Source organism: Lutra lutra, chromosome 5 (assembly GCF_902655055.1).
Source record: "Lutra lutra chromosome 5, mLutLut1.2, whole genome shotgun sequence".
Classification (NCBI taxonomy): domain Eukaryota; kingdom Metazoa; phylum Chordata; class Mammalia; order Carnivora; family Mustelidae; genus Lutra; species Lutra lutra.
The window spans coordinates 100168188-100179730 of NC_062282.1; the positions used below are offsets into that span (position 1 = coordinate 100168188).

At 43.9% G+C, this 11543-nt stretch overlaps 1 protein-coding gene across 1 annotated transcript in view; it reads right to left on the bottom strand.

The window, feature by feature from the left end:
* ZNF366 (zinc finger protein 366) overlaps positions 1-5811 on the bottom strand; it is a 67825-nt gene extending 62014 nt beyond the window's left edge. Inside the window, exon 1 of the mRNA XM_047730454.1 lies at positions 5640-5811. The gene's annotated coding sequence lies outside the window, so the exon portion shown is untranslated. The remainder of the gene's footprint in view (positions 1-5639) is intronic.
* Between the last annotated feature and the right edge of the window lie 5732 nt (positions 5812-11543).

The window sequence follows — 11543 nt, forward strand, 5'->3', positions numbered from 1 at the left end:
CAGAAACCTTGGACCCCATGAGCCCCTTGTTGTTGTTATATTTATATTTACACTTTAAATTGGCCAAAAAGATACAGATCTGCCTCTGTCCTGTGTTTGTCCATTTGATCATCTCTACTGCCTGCTTATATAAAGGAAAGGGTGTTGTGCACCACAAGGAGATCACATTTCCCTCCCTGAATTCACCCCTTCATGTTTGTGTAAACTCAGCCCGAGTGACATCCCTTTACTTGAATTTACAACCCTGCCTATAAAAAAACAGAGAGCCCTGAGCATTTCCTACAAGGCTGAATTCTGGCCCTCGGCTCTTCTAGCCAAGGAAAAACAAACCATCTCTCTCTCTCTTTCTTTCTTTCTCCAAAAACAATTTGCTAACCCATCATCTGCCCAGAAAACAAATGGAAAATAAAATGCGACCGACAGTCTTCTTTGTGGATCTGAGAAACGTTGATCTCCCACAAGCGAGTAGGTGGGGTCCTTGCTGAGATGACACATTAATACACATAAGTATAGCAGCGCCACACACATAATGGTGGAACAAGCCATAATTGCAGTCAATTGAGGAGGGGAAGAAATATGTCAGGTTGGCAGTTTGCCATCGCCTAGACCCTAAAAAAGTTTGATGAACTTTTTTTACTTACTAGCTACTGCATTTGGCTTTATGTAAACAGCATATTTCACTCTACAACCCATTTAAGTATTAAGTTATCTATTCAACAAATATTTATTGTGCAGCTGTTAGATGCGTGTGTTTTTCTAGGCCCTGAGCACATCGCAGTGAACAGATGAGGTCCCTATCCTCATGATGTCTATTTTCTGGTGAACTCCTATCTTACATGTATCTCCTGATGAAGACATGTTCTTATTCCTTTATCTGAATGTCTTTGTTTTTCCCCCGAAGTATTTGTTATTTGAATGGTCACAAGCAAGCAGCCATTATTAGGCTAGCTGCTTCTAAGAGTGCTGTTGTGTCTCTCTTGTCTCTCTGTTCCTATCAGATGGAGACCTGCGTCTCTTGCTACTCCACTTAATTAGGTATAAACTTTGAGGAAAAAAATTGAGTGATTTAGGTAGAAACAAAATCAAGAAAATCAGAACAATTTCTTCTTTAAGTTGCAGGTTTTCCCTATAATTAAAGCAGATTTTTTTTTAAAAGATTTTATTTATTTATTTGACAGAGATCACAAGTAGACGGAGAGGCAGGCAGAGAGAGAGAGAGAGGGAAGCAGGCTTCCTGCCGAGCAGAGAGCCCGATGTGGGACTCGATCCCAGGACCCTGAGATCATGACCTGAGCCAAAGGCAGCGGCTTAACCCACTGAGCCACCCAGGCGCCCTAATGAAAGCAGATTTAACATGGCTTGCGTGTGCTGGTTTTTCAAACACCAGTATCATCCTTTTGCCTTTCCATGTGACCACTAACTTAGGGACGAGGATCTGATATCTGAAATAAGCCCGGCAAGCACACACTGTCAAAACGCAAAAACAAATCAAAAAGTCTATGAGATTGAAACTAGGAATAATTTTTAAAACTTGAATAGAAAAATTTAGTATCTGTTTTTCTTGACTAAATAAACAATGCATGCTCACTGTAAGAGGAAAATATTATAGAAATGCATAAATCAAAAAATGCTATGCATGCATTATTACAATATTTATACACCTAAGCAATTGCTCTCTTTGTGATTTATATATGGTTATAGAACTCTGATTAGTCTCAACAGATTGTTTGGCTAGCATATTTCTTACTTCATAAGACTAACAGCTCCTAGAATTACAATTGATCAACTGAAAACTAATTTCTGGAGAAAATATGTGATGCCGAATAGGAATTCCACTTAAAAGGAATTCCACTTTTTAATGGAATTTAATTTAATTTAATTTTTATTTAATGTCAGTGCAATCCTGAAGAAAACAGAACGAGACACTTACCATTTGTTTAGAAAATCATAGGATGTCAGTATCAGATCTCACAGATCACCCACTGCAGTGGGAAGGGGAGAAGAGTGTAAACAAGCACCCGGGTAAATTCTGATGCACACTGAACCCACACAAACCACCCTGAGAATCACCGATTTTGTTTGATTCCATCATTTTGGAGACAAGAAAACTGAGGTCCAATCAAGTAAAGAAACCTTCCAGGTCATACATACAGGGAATGGTGGAGGTCAGACGAGAACAGAACCCAAATTCTATGACTCCTAGTCTGCTCCTTGTTCTATTACGCTGAAGTCACATTTGAAGGTACCTTTTGCGCAGTATGTAGAACAACCCAACCTCAGGTGGCTCTCCAAAGATTAAGTTGTTCAAACAAGTCTTTACTGTATCAGAAATCCAACAAAAGAATCTCAAAGTTTCGCGTTATAAGTGATAGGTTTCTGGTCGTTGTTGTGGTTGTACGTTTTCTTCGGGAAAGTAGAGAGGGAAGTTTAACCAAGACCTGAGCTAAAGTATCGTTAATTTGACAAATTAATCAGCATGTATGTTTTAAAGTTTAAAGTGAGAGGAAAAACAGCAGTTGGATGAACCACACCCCCCACCCACCTCCAGCCACCTACACACACTATGGTGATAATGGTGTTCTTATTATCTACGTGAAGTTAAGTAGCTCTTTATGAAAATGTTTCGGGAGAGAAATCACCAAGGGTGCCGCCCTCACTAGGGAGACAACATGTCATTTCAAGTCCTTTCTCTGTGGCTGAGTCACGGTACTGCCACGATGGTCTCCAAAAAAACGTGTCTCCAGCCCTCCATGGCCAGGGAAAAGGTCACCAACGACACAGAGCTCAATGGTTTAGGGAAGTAGGTGAAAGGGAGAATGGAACATCTACAGTATAATTGCAGTCTCTTCTAACACTCATCTAAGCTGAAAACTTTTATTCCAGGGCAACCTTTCCCCTGCATCAAGCTCTGTTGAACACAGCCGGCATTTTAATGAGGTTAAATCTGGTGTTTCTGCCATGAGCGGAAATGAACATCAAAACATTCAGCTCTGTCTTCCTTTATCTTACAAGAATTTGGGGATCAGGATACCTTCACTAAATGTGGGCCCAACTCTAAAGCTGCGAAGAGGAATTTTGTTCTGATAGACCCTTGTCACAGTATTGACCAAAGATAATGACGACAAATTATGGAAGAAGTGTTCTATTCACCACATTTTTAAAAATACAGTACTCTTAAGTAATATATGAAAATTTAAAAAATTACAGCTGGTATTGATTGACTCCTGCTACTTGCCAGCTACTTGCCATGCGTTGTCCATAATTGCCACAGTTGATTGCATTACATACATAATCTTATTTAATCCTCACAAGTCTATTACATGGATGCAGGTTTATACTTAAGGAAACTGAGGCTTAGGGGCGGGTGAACAGCCTGTCCTAAGTCCGGTCCATAGTCAGCAAGTGACAAAGCTAGAATTCAAACCCAAATTTGTAGGACAACAAAGTCCGTGCTTTTGAGGCTCTAATTTGATTCACATTGCAGCACGAAAACCTACAGGACACATCCTAACATAATTTAACACTTATTTGACAAATTTGTAATTAGATGCACAGTTTTGACCCAAATAAATTAACGAAATCTTCTTTGCATCAAATTCTGAATCATTCTGAGCAGGAGTTCCCCTGATGATATCACAAAAGAGCCTCCAATGACCCTAAAGAAGAATCACACAGTGGAAGTTTCCATAAGTGCCAACTCCCTGGAGTTGAGTGGAGACAGATTGGTAGCAACTAGACTAAATGGTTTTTCTCTTTATGTAGATGAAATTTTCCCCCAGCCTCAAACTAATATTCTCATTGCACTGGCTTAACAACTTAAATGGAAATAATCCGTATTTTTTCTTCTAAAGAAGAGAACATATCCCGAGCTCCTTAACCTCAGGCCACAGTGAAGACGCATGCTAGAAGTGTGGCTGTTTTCTGCGCCATTGGCATCATACCCACATTTTACCTTGCTTGTCTTCAGACAGGGTGACCCTGCCGTCATTTTTTGTCATACTGTATTGCATCTGATGCTTTTATTCAATAACCAAACTGCAGAACATTCTATGTTGTTCTAATTAAGCACAAAATTAAGTATGTTCTCAAGAAAAAATGAAACCGAAAGAAGCGAGTTGAGATCACAACCCAGAGTTTTCTCCTGGGGTCACAGTTGCTGACAAAAGGTGCAAAATGCCCAAGTCGGTCAGTCCTCGCTAGCCTTTGACCCAAACATCTATGAAATGGGGTGGCTGGAAGCCCCTTTCAAGTGTTATTAGAATAATTTTGCGTCCTGAAGCAGGCAAACGCTAATCATGCTTGTCTTACATTGCTCATTTTACAGTGCTCATAAAGAAAGCCTCTTGAAAAAAGGAGAAGAAAAAAGAAATCTGACTAATGGAACAAAACGTCCATTACAGCCTGGTGGCAGCACATTTTCTCAGTCTCATTAAGATGATGGCTCAGTTTTGAGTAAAGATTAATTACTGGGTTGTGGTTCATATGCAGCCTGGCCAAATTAATCTATAAACGAGAGACTGGTTGTTTTTAGCATACTCTTCACTTTCTAGGTTAATTCTTTCCCTAAGTTTTATAGAAACGAATATTCAAAAAACTGCATGATCTTTGTCTTTCACCCACTCAACACCTCTCTGAATTAAATGGCTAATATTAGTAATTATACATAGTCTTTCCGAGTGACCTTGCTGGCCTATTTTTGACAGTGTGCTCTTGACTCCCTCATGGCTTGCCTTGATGAGTTCTTGGTAACATTATCCTTTCTGACAAGTTTAAGTGAAGCAAGTTAGACTTTTAAAAACTAGCTGTCTTCATAAGCTTGACCAATTTGCTCTGTTCTATCTGGTGCTTGGAAAACCAGGAGCTGGGTGAGTATTTTTCGATCGCGTCTGTAGCTTAGTTTTTTGCTCCTCCTGTCAGAAGAGATCAATCTTAATCCTATTCTAGCCACATGTTGTTTTCCAAAACTAAAGCTATATGCCCCCGAATCTTTGCCTTCTTTCATGTGGCAGGTGACATCTTCCACTGACAGGGGTAATAAATTTACACTCAGTCCACATGTGGGAACTGAATACATAAGCGTGCAGTACAATTCAAAGTGACATTCGTTTCTTTTCCCTCCAGCCTCAGTGATGCAGAATAACAGTTATAACTTAACATTCTTTTGGGGGGAAGGGTGGTCTTGAATGGAAAGAAAAGAACAAGAGAAGTCTACCCTCAATCCAGACAACAAGTAACAAAAGCCCTAGCGCAAACCACAGTTCTTAGCAGACACCCTCCAAAGTTTCCCAGGACATAGCACTGAGGAACACTGAACCCTCCAGTAAGACACATCACACACTCCAGTGGCTCCAGGCTAACCCAGCCACGCTATCTGTACCCCAAATCAGTTTAACACACTGTCCTCCTTAGCCCCAGTGCAATTTTATTTCCAGTTCTGCCGGCCTCAGCTCTGCAAAGCATCAGTATCCTCTTAAAAAAAAAAAAAAAAAAGTATAAGCTTAAATCTTGGGCCATCCATCAGTCATACCTTTTGATTAAGGATTATACCCAGCAAGGCATTTTCTGTTGGAGGTGCCCACAGCAGTATCCATCCCAAGGACATTGAAATGGAAGTAGAAATGATTGCATGGGTAACTTACCAGCTCCTGAGTCTGAATGGCTGCAGCAGCCCCAGTGCTTTACCTGATCCCTGGCTCTCTCTGTCTCTCTCACTCTCTCTCTCCCTCTTTCTCTTGTGTACAGATTGCAGGGAACTTAAAGAACTCGCAGGGACAATGTTTCAAATGACTTAAGAAAGAGAACAGGAACAATACTTCGTTCTCTTTTTCTCAGATGAGTACCTTCGGGAAGAAGGAAGGAAGGGAGGGGAGAGGGAGGAAGTCAACAACCCTTTGCTTTCCTGAAAAAAAATAAGGAAACAGAAGATAGACATCTCATTTTCTCTTAAACAAAATGTTGGAAGGGGCAAAAAAAAAAAATCTTTGAAAAAAGGAATTCCTCAAATATGCTCCCCCCCCACCTCACCCCACCCCCTCAACCCCAAGAGGTTTAAAGAGATGAAAAGCCTTACTGGCCTGTCCTGTCCAAACAAATGGTGTTCCAGAAAGGCAGGCTCTCCTGAGCTTGTAGCCTCTGGTATCTGGTTTGCAGAACTGACACAGCCAAAAGGGAACAAATAATTTCACGTTGCCTCTGAGCAAAGGTTGTGTTACCCGAGGCAAACCTGCAGCCGGTGAGGCTGGGCAGGGTGCCGGTCAGTCAGGACATCTGGCTCTTCTTGGGCTCTTTAAAACACCAGCATTGCTGCCATTTTGTAGCCCAACTGCAGATTCTTAGACTTCTTCCAGGAACAGAGCAGATTCATGCACTAGTTCCTGAGAGCTTTCTGCAGCCAACACCAAGTCAAGCTTCCATGTTTGTTGATATGTTCAAAAAGAAAACAAAACAAAACCAAAAAGCCACCCACCCATACTGCCACTGGACATAGTTAGCTCATGTTGGACTTTGTCACCTCTGGAAAAACTGAAAGGCAATTAATTTCTCATTTGTTTTCAAAAGACAGTGAAGCCGCCTAGGTCTTGGATGAGCCGGCCAATTGTTGAAAAGGGAAGGGGAGGCTGACTAGAAGGAGTGAGGACATGGAGGGAATATCCTTTAACAAGCGAGAGGTGCGTGGTAGTTCAGTGGGTCGGCGTGAGCTCTGGTTAGAGGAGGGGCGCTCTGATTGTGTTGTGTATCTTGTACCTTTCATTCATCTGGTTAAGACCATTTTCACCGCAAACGGGAACCAGCAGTTATGTGGACCTTCGTGGCAGCAGAAGAAAAACCAGCTTCAAGGAACTTCCTTATTTCACTCAGTTGTGAAAAAATAGGGTGGAGAGTCACACCTGATCACAAGGACCAGTTGAGGTGAATTCAGGGAAAGGGGGATTCTGATTCAGTGTCTCCGAAAGACTTTTATTGGGTTCAATGGTGAATAAGGTTACTCTTTTACAGTTTTCTTCCCCCATTAATTTATCTGTTGATCTATCCATCCATCCTTCCATCTATCTGCATATGTGTGTTACTCAGTAGGTTTATTCGAGCCAGAACAGTCTTCTTTCTTGTAATGCCGATGGCACCCCTCCTGGTACAACATAGGGATTTCTGGCCTGGGTCCCCCAGCCCCATCCGCACATGAGAAAACTCACACCCAGACAAGAGTCTGTCCCACTTGCCCCAGGTCACGCACATCAGGGGCAAAACCCAAAATGCTCCTCTGTCTCCTGAGTCAGCTCTAGGGCCCTGGGCCCCCTGCTGGCCTTCCTCTGCACCCTGCCTTTGCAGAAAAGGGAAAGAAAATCACAGTGAGTCTGAGAAAGCAGAAGAGGAGCATGAGAGCATGGAGCGGAGAAGGGATAGGTACAGAGATTTTTTACAGGTCTGGCAGCTTGGGGGCAGATGCTGGAGCGCTTGTGAGCATCAGGAAGCCCCGTGCCGGAATGTGCACTAGAAAGTGGAAATAGGTGGAGGTGAGGTGAGGGTGAGTGGGGAGAAGTAGGCAGAGGCTGGGCTGGGTTTCTGTGGCATCGCTCAGCAGAGGCAGTGAGGGCACTTGGAGGAACAAGGAAGCTCAGGCTACAGAGCCCTGGCAGGAGTGAAGATGTGTCTGATCACCTGAAGAGCCAGGGACAGCAACAGGCCCCCTTTCCTTATTGTTCTTCCTCCTGTGGCCTCAGGCAAGGCCAGGGCTGAGCCCCAGGAGCCCAGTCAGAGGCCAGAGGATTTCCCTTTCAAGTCTGCAGAATGTGGGAACTGTCACGTTGAGGCCTGTTGTTTTCTGCAGGCCAGCTGACCCGCCCAGAGACAGGCTGGTCTGGCCGGGGCCATATGCCATCCCAGCCACGCGGCCTTGCTGTAACGGAGCGGCGTCTGGTCCAGACCCGCCACGTCACCTCTGGAAAACCTGGAAGCCCATGTCTTGTGTTTTCAAAATGTCTGAATATGCCTGCCCCAGTTTCTGAAAAAGAATTCTCAGTCTTGCCCGTGCCAAGCCCATCCACGCACAGGCCTCGTTGTAGCCCAGCCTGGGAGGCTCACAGAAAAGGCTTCTCCCTTCTCCCAGCCAGGCACATCAAGAGTTCTCCTGTGGTACTTGGAGCTTCTCCCACCATGTGTCTAGAAGCTGAAACTCCCGAGTACCCCCCATCAGGTCTCACAGGAGAGATTTCTAACCAGGCAGCTCAAGCTGGTGAAGCTTCCTGCCCCGCTGTCTCATGGCTTCTTCGGGTTTTGACTGAAAGTAAAGGGAATGGATGCGCGAACCCCAGACAACTGAGGGAACACATGTGTAGAAATGGAATATGGCTCGGCCACTCACCTCTCAGGTAAGCCCCATATGGCACTGGTTACTGTGGAGATTGTTTGAGTAGAAAGAGGACTGCAAGACCCTGTGACAGGATCAGAGGACAAGAAGAAAAACCAAGATGTAAAATTCAGTGAGGCCAAGGCAGTGATCCAGGACTCAGAATCAGCACAACAGAAACATGAGCTCTATGCAAAATGGCTTCCCAATTGGCAAGCATCCTCTTTGATACTTCTCCAAGCTTCTGGTTATCCAGAACTCTGAGGCTATCTATTGACTGCAGGACTAACTTGACCCCAATCATGGAAGGTGAGGAAATGAAGGGTGGACTGAAATACAGCATATGGTCAGAACAGTGCACAAAAAATAAGTGCATGTCACTAAACTTTCACAAAATGAACATATCTGAGTAACAGAAACGAAAGGAAATCTCCCCCCCACCCCCGCCCTTTGGCGTTCCAGCCACTACCTCCCTTCAGGGGTCACATGGTCCTGACATCTCTATCCTGGTATAGATGTGAATTACCTGGTTTTGAATTTATATAACAGATGATATCAGATTGTAGTTCTGTTTTGTGTTCCCCTCTCCCAATATTTGTGACTTTCACCCCTATTTTAGAGTGCAGGTGTGGCTCATTCGTTCATGTTTTTAGAGAGTATTTTATTTTGTGACAGTACCACAGTTAATACAGGGGAGGCTGACTAGAAGGAGTGAGGGTTTGTTCTAGTTTGGTACCATTACAAGTGGGCTCCAGGAATTCCTGTCCTTGCCAGGTGTCTTTTAAAATGTCTGATACAGGAATCACCTCCCTCTAGGACAATTGTCCCTAAGCAATTCACAACGTTTTTGCTTGATTTTGTTTTGTTTTCTTTTGTTTGGTTGGTTTTGGTTTTTGGCATTTGCTTCCTCTCACATGAGATGCATGGCATAGTTTTTTCGTGGGTTTTTTTTGTTTGTTTTTGTTTTTAAATTTAAATGGATTCAGTTTGAGGAGGTGATGCCCTTGGAGATAATTGGCAGAGTTCCTGAGCAGCTCTGGAAGGGCTTGCGAAGCTGGAGCTCTGACTTCCTCCTGCCGCCTGGAGATGCTGCTCTGAGTCAGACTCCATTGACTCCCCCTCTCCCTTCCACATTCCTCCCATCTCGGCTTTTTATGGACATGCTAAGTTTCATCATATCAGTGCATAGAAGAGAGGGCTTAGTCCTGGGCCTGAAACTGCCTTCACGCTTCCTTTGTATCTTTGATTCATTCTCTTCATCTTGCCAAGCCCCAACATCCTCCAAGTCTCAAGTCTCAAAATATGAGGACATTCATTTCTTTTTTTCTTTTTAGTTTTTTTTCCTCCTGCATATAAAAATGATACGAAGGATTTTTTTAACAAGTTATTGAAGTTAAAGTCTTTTTTATGCTTCTAGTTTGCTCATTTGACAAAGGGGAGATAATAACATAATACCTAGTTTTCATAGTATTAGGAGTAAAGAGGAATAGTTAACATCTTTCACATACTCACCAAGCACCAGGCCCCGTTCTAATAAACACACTACACGCCATAACTCAGTCATCACACTGCCCTATGAAGTAGGTGCTCTTACTGTCTTTTCCCTTGTCTTTTTTGATAGATGAGGAAACAGGCATGGAGAAGTTCTATCCCCCCAACATCACATGATGAGTAAGATTTCAAATCCAGGGAATTTGGACCTTGAACCCCAATTCTAACTTGCCCTGCCCTCTAACCAAACACTTCTTATCACATAATAAAATCTCAGTGAATGGCCCTTCAGACTGGAGAGTAACATGCTTTATGACATAAAAGGTAAAAATGCGTGGCACAGAGGATCCTTCTGCAATCATTTGGTGAGCTTGTCTTACAGACCAGAAAACCCTGTGCTAGATGTGGTTCGTGTTGGGCTGGCAGAAAGAAAGGGCTACTTAAGATGGCGAAAGTTCCCACCACAAAACCTGAGCTCGGACAGGAGAACAAAGCCCCAAGCAGGAATCTGAAAAGCCCCCCGCCCCGGGCTCCCGTGGACTAATGGGACCCTGGCAAGTGGGAATCTGAGACCCCCGCCCCGGACTCCAGTGGACCAATGGGGCCCCGACGAGCAGGCGAAATATCCAAATAAGGGAAACTTGCCAAAAGACACTTGAACTCCCCTCGAGGCCCCTTAAAAGCCCCCTTCTCCCTGCCTTGGGTGCGACTTCTGCCACTCTGCTTTCCAGAGTCGCGGAACCTCACCCAAGGGTGCCCACCTCCTCCCGGCGTAACTTTCCTGGCTCCCCTTCTCCTGAGCCCTGAAACTTCGCCGGAGAGTGCCTTTAATAAATCTTGCCTTGCACCCACTTTGCCTGGTGTTGTGTTTATCTCGCCAAAAAAACTTTACAGTTTGTGTGCTTCTGGATTTCACAGCCTGGCAGAGGAGAGACACAGCAAACAAACTGAACAGGTTGAACCTGAATGTGTAAATAATTACAGTTGTGGTCAGTCCTCTGAGGAAGAAGTAGAGGAGTTAAGAGAGCTTGAAGTCTGGTACTAAATCTGGACAAATGGTCTGGGAAGGTCCTCATAAGAAAATGACATGTAGGGGTGCCTGGGTGGCTCAGTGGGTTAAGCCTCTGCCTTTGGCTCAGGTCATGATCCCAGGGTCCTGGGATCGTGCCCCGCATCAGGCTCTCTGCTCAGCAGGGAGCCTGCTTCCCCCTCTCTCTCTGCCTGCCTCCGCCTACTTGTTATCTCTGTAATATAAATAAAATCTTAAAAAAAAAAGAAAAAAGAAAAGAAAATGACATGTAAATTGAGACCTGAAGATTGAGCAGGTGTGTGCCAGACAGAGATGGGGTGGCAGCTTACACAGGGGGCAGCCCAATAGGTCTGAGTTTGGATTCTGGAACTGATGCTAAGATGGATGGGAAATCATTGGAGATTTTACAGAGAGGAATGACATCATCAGACTTGCATTTCAGAATGCTTATTGTGGTCACTGTGTAAGGGATGGATTTTAGAGGGGCAAGAGTAGGAGAAGATGAACAGTTGTGAAGTCTCGTCTAAATTTGATCGTGCCTTTAAGAGCCTATCCAGAGATGTCGGTGGGCATGGCAATTCCCGGAGAGGTCATGGGATGATAAGATGTGAGAGCTATGCTGATATATTGTATGACAAGAGGATGTTGGAAAATGAATATTGACAGTACCTGGCACAC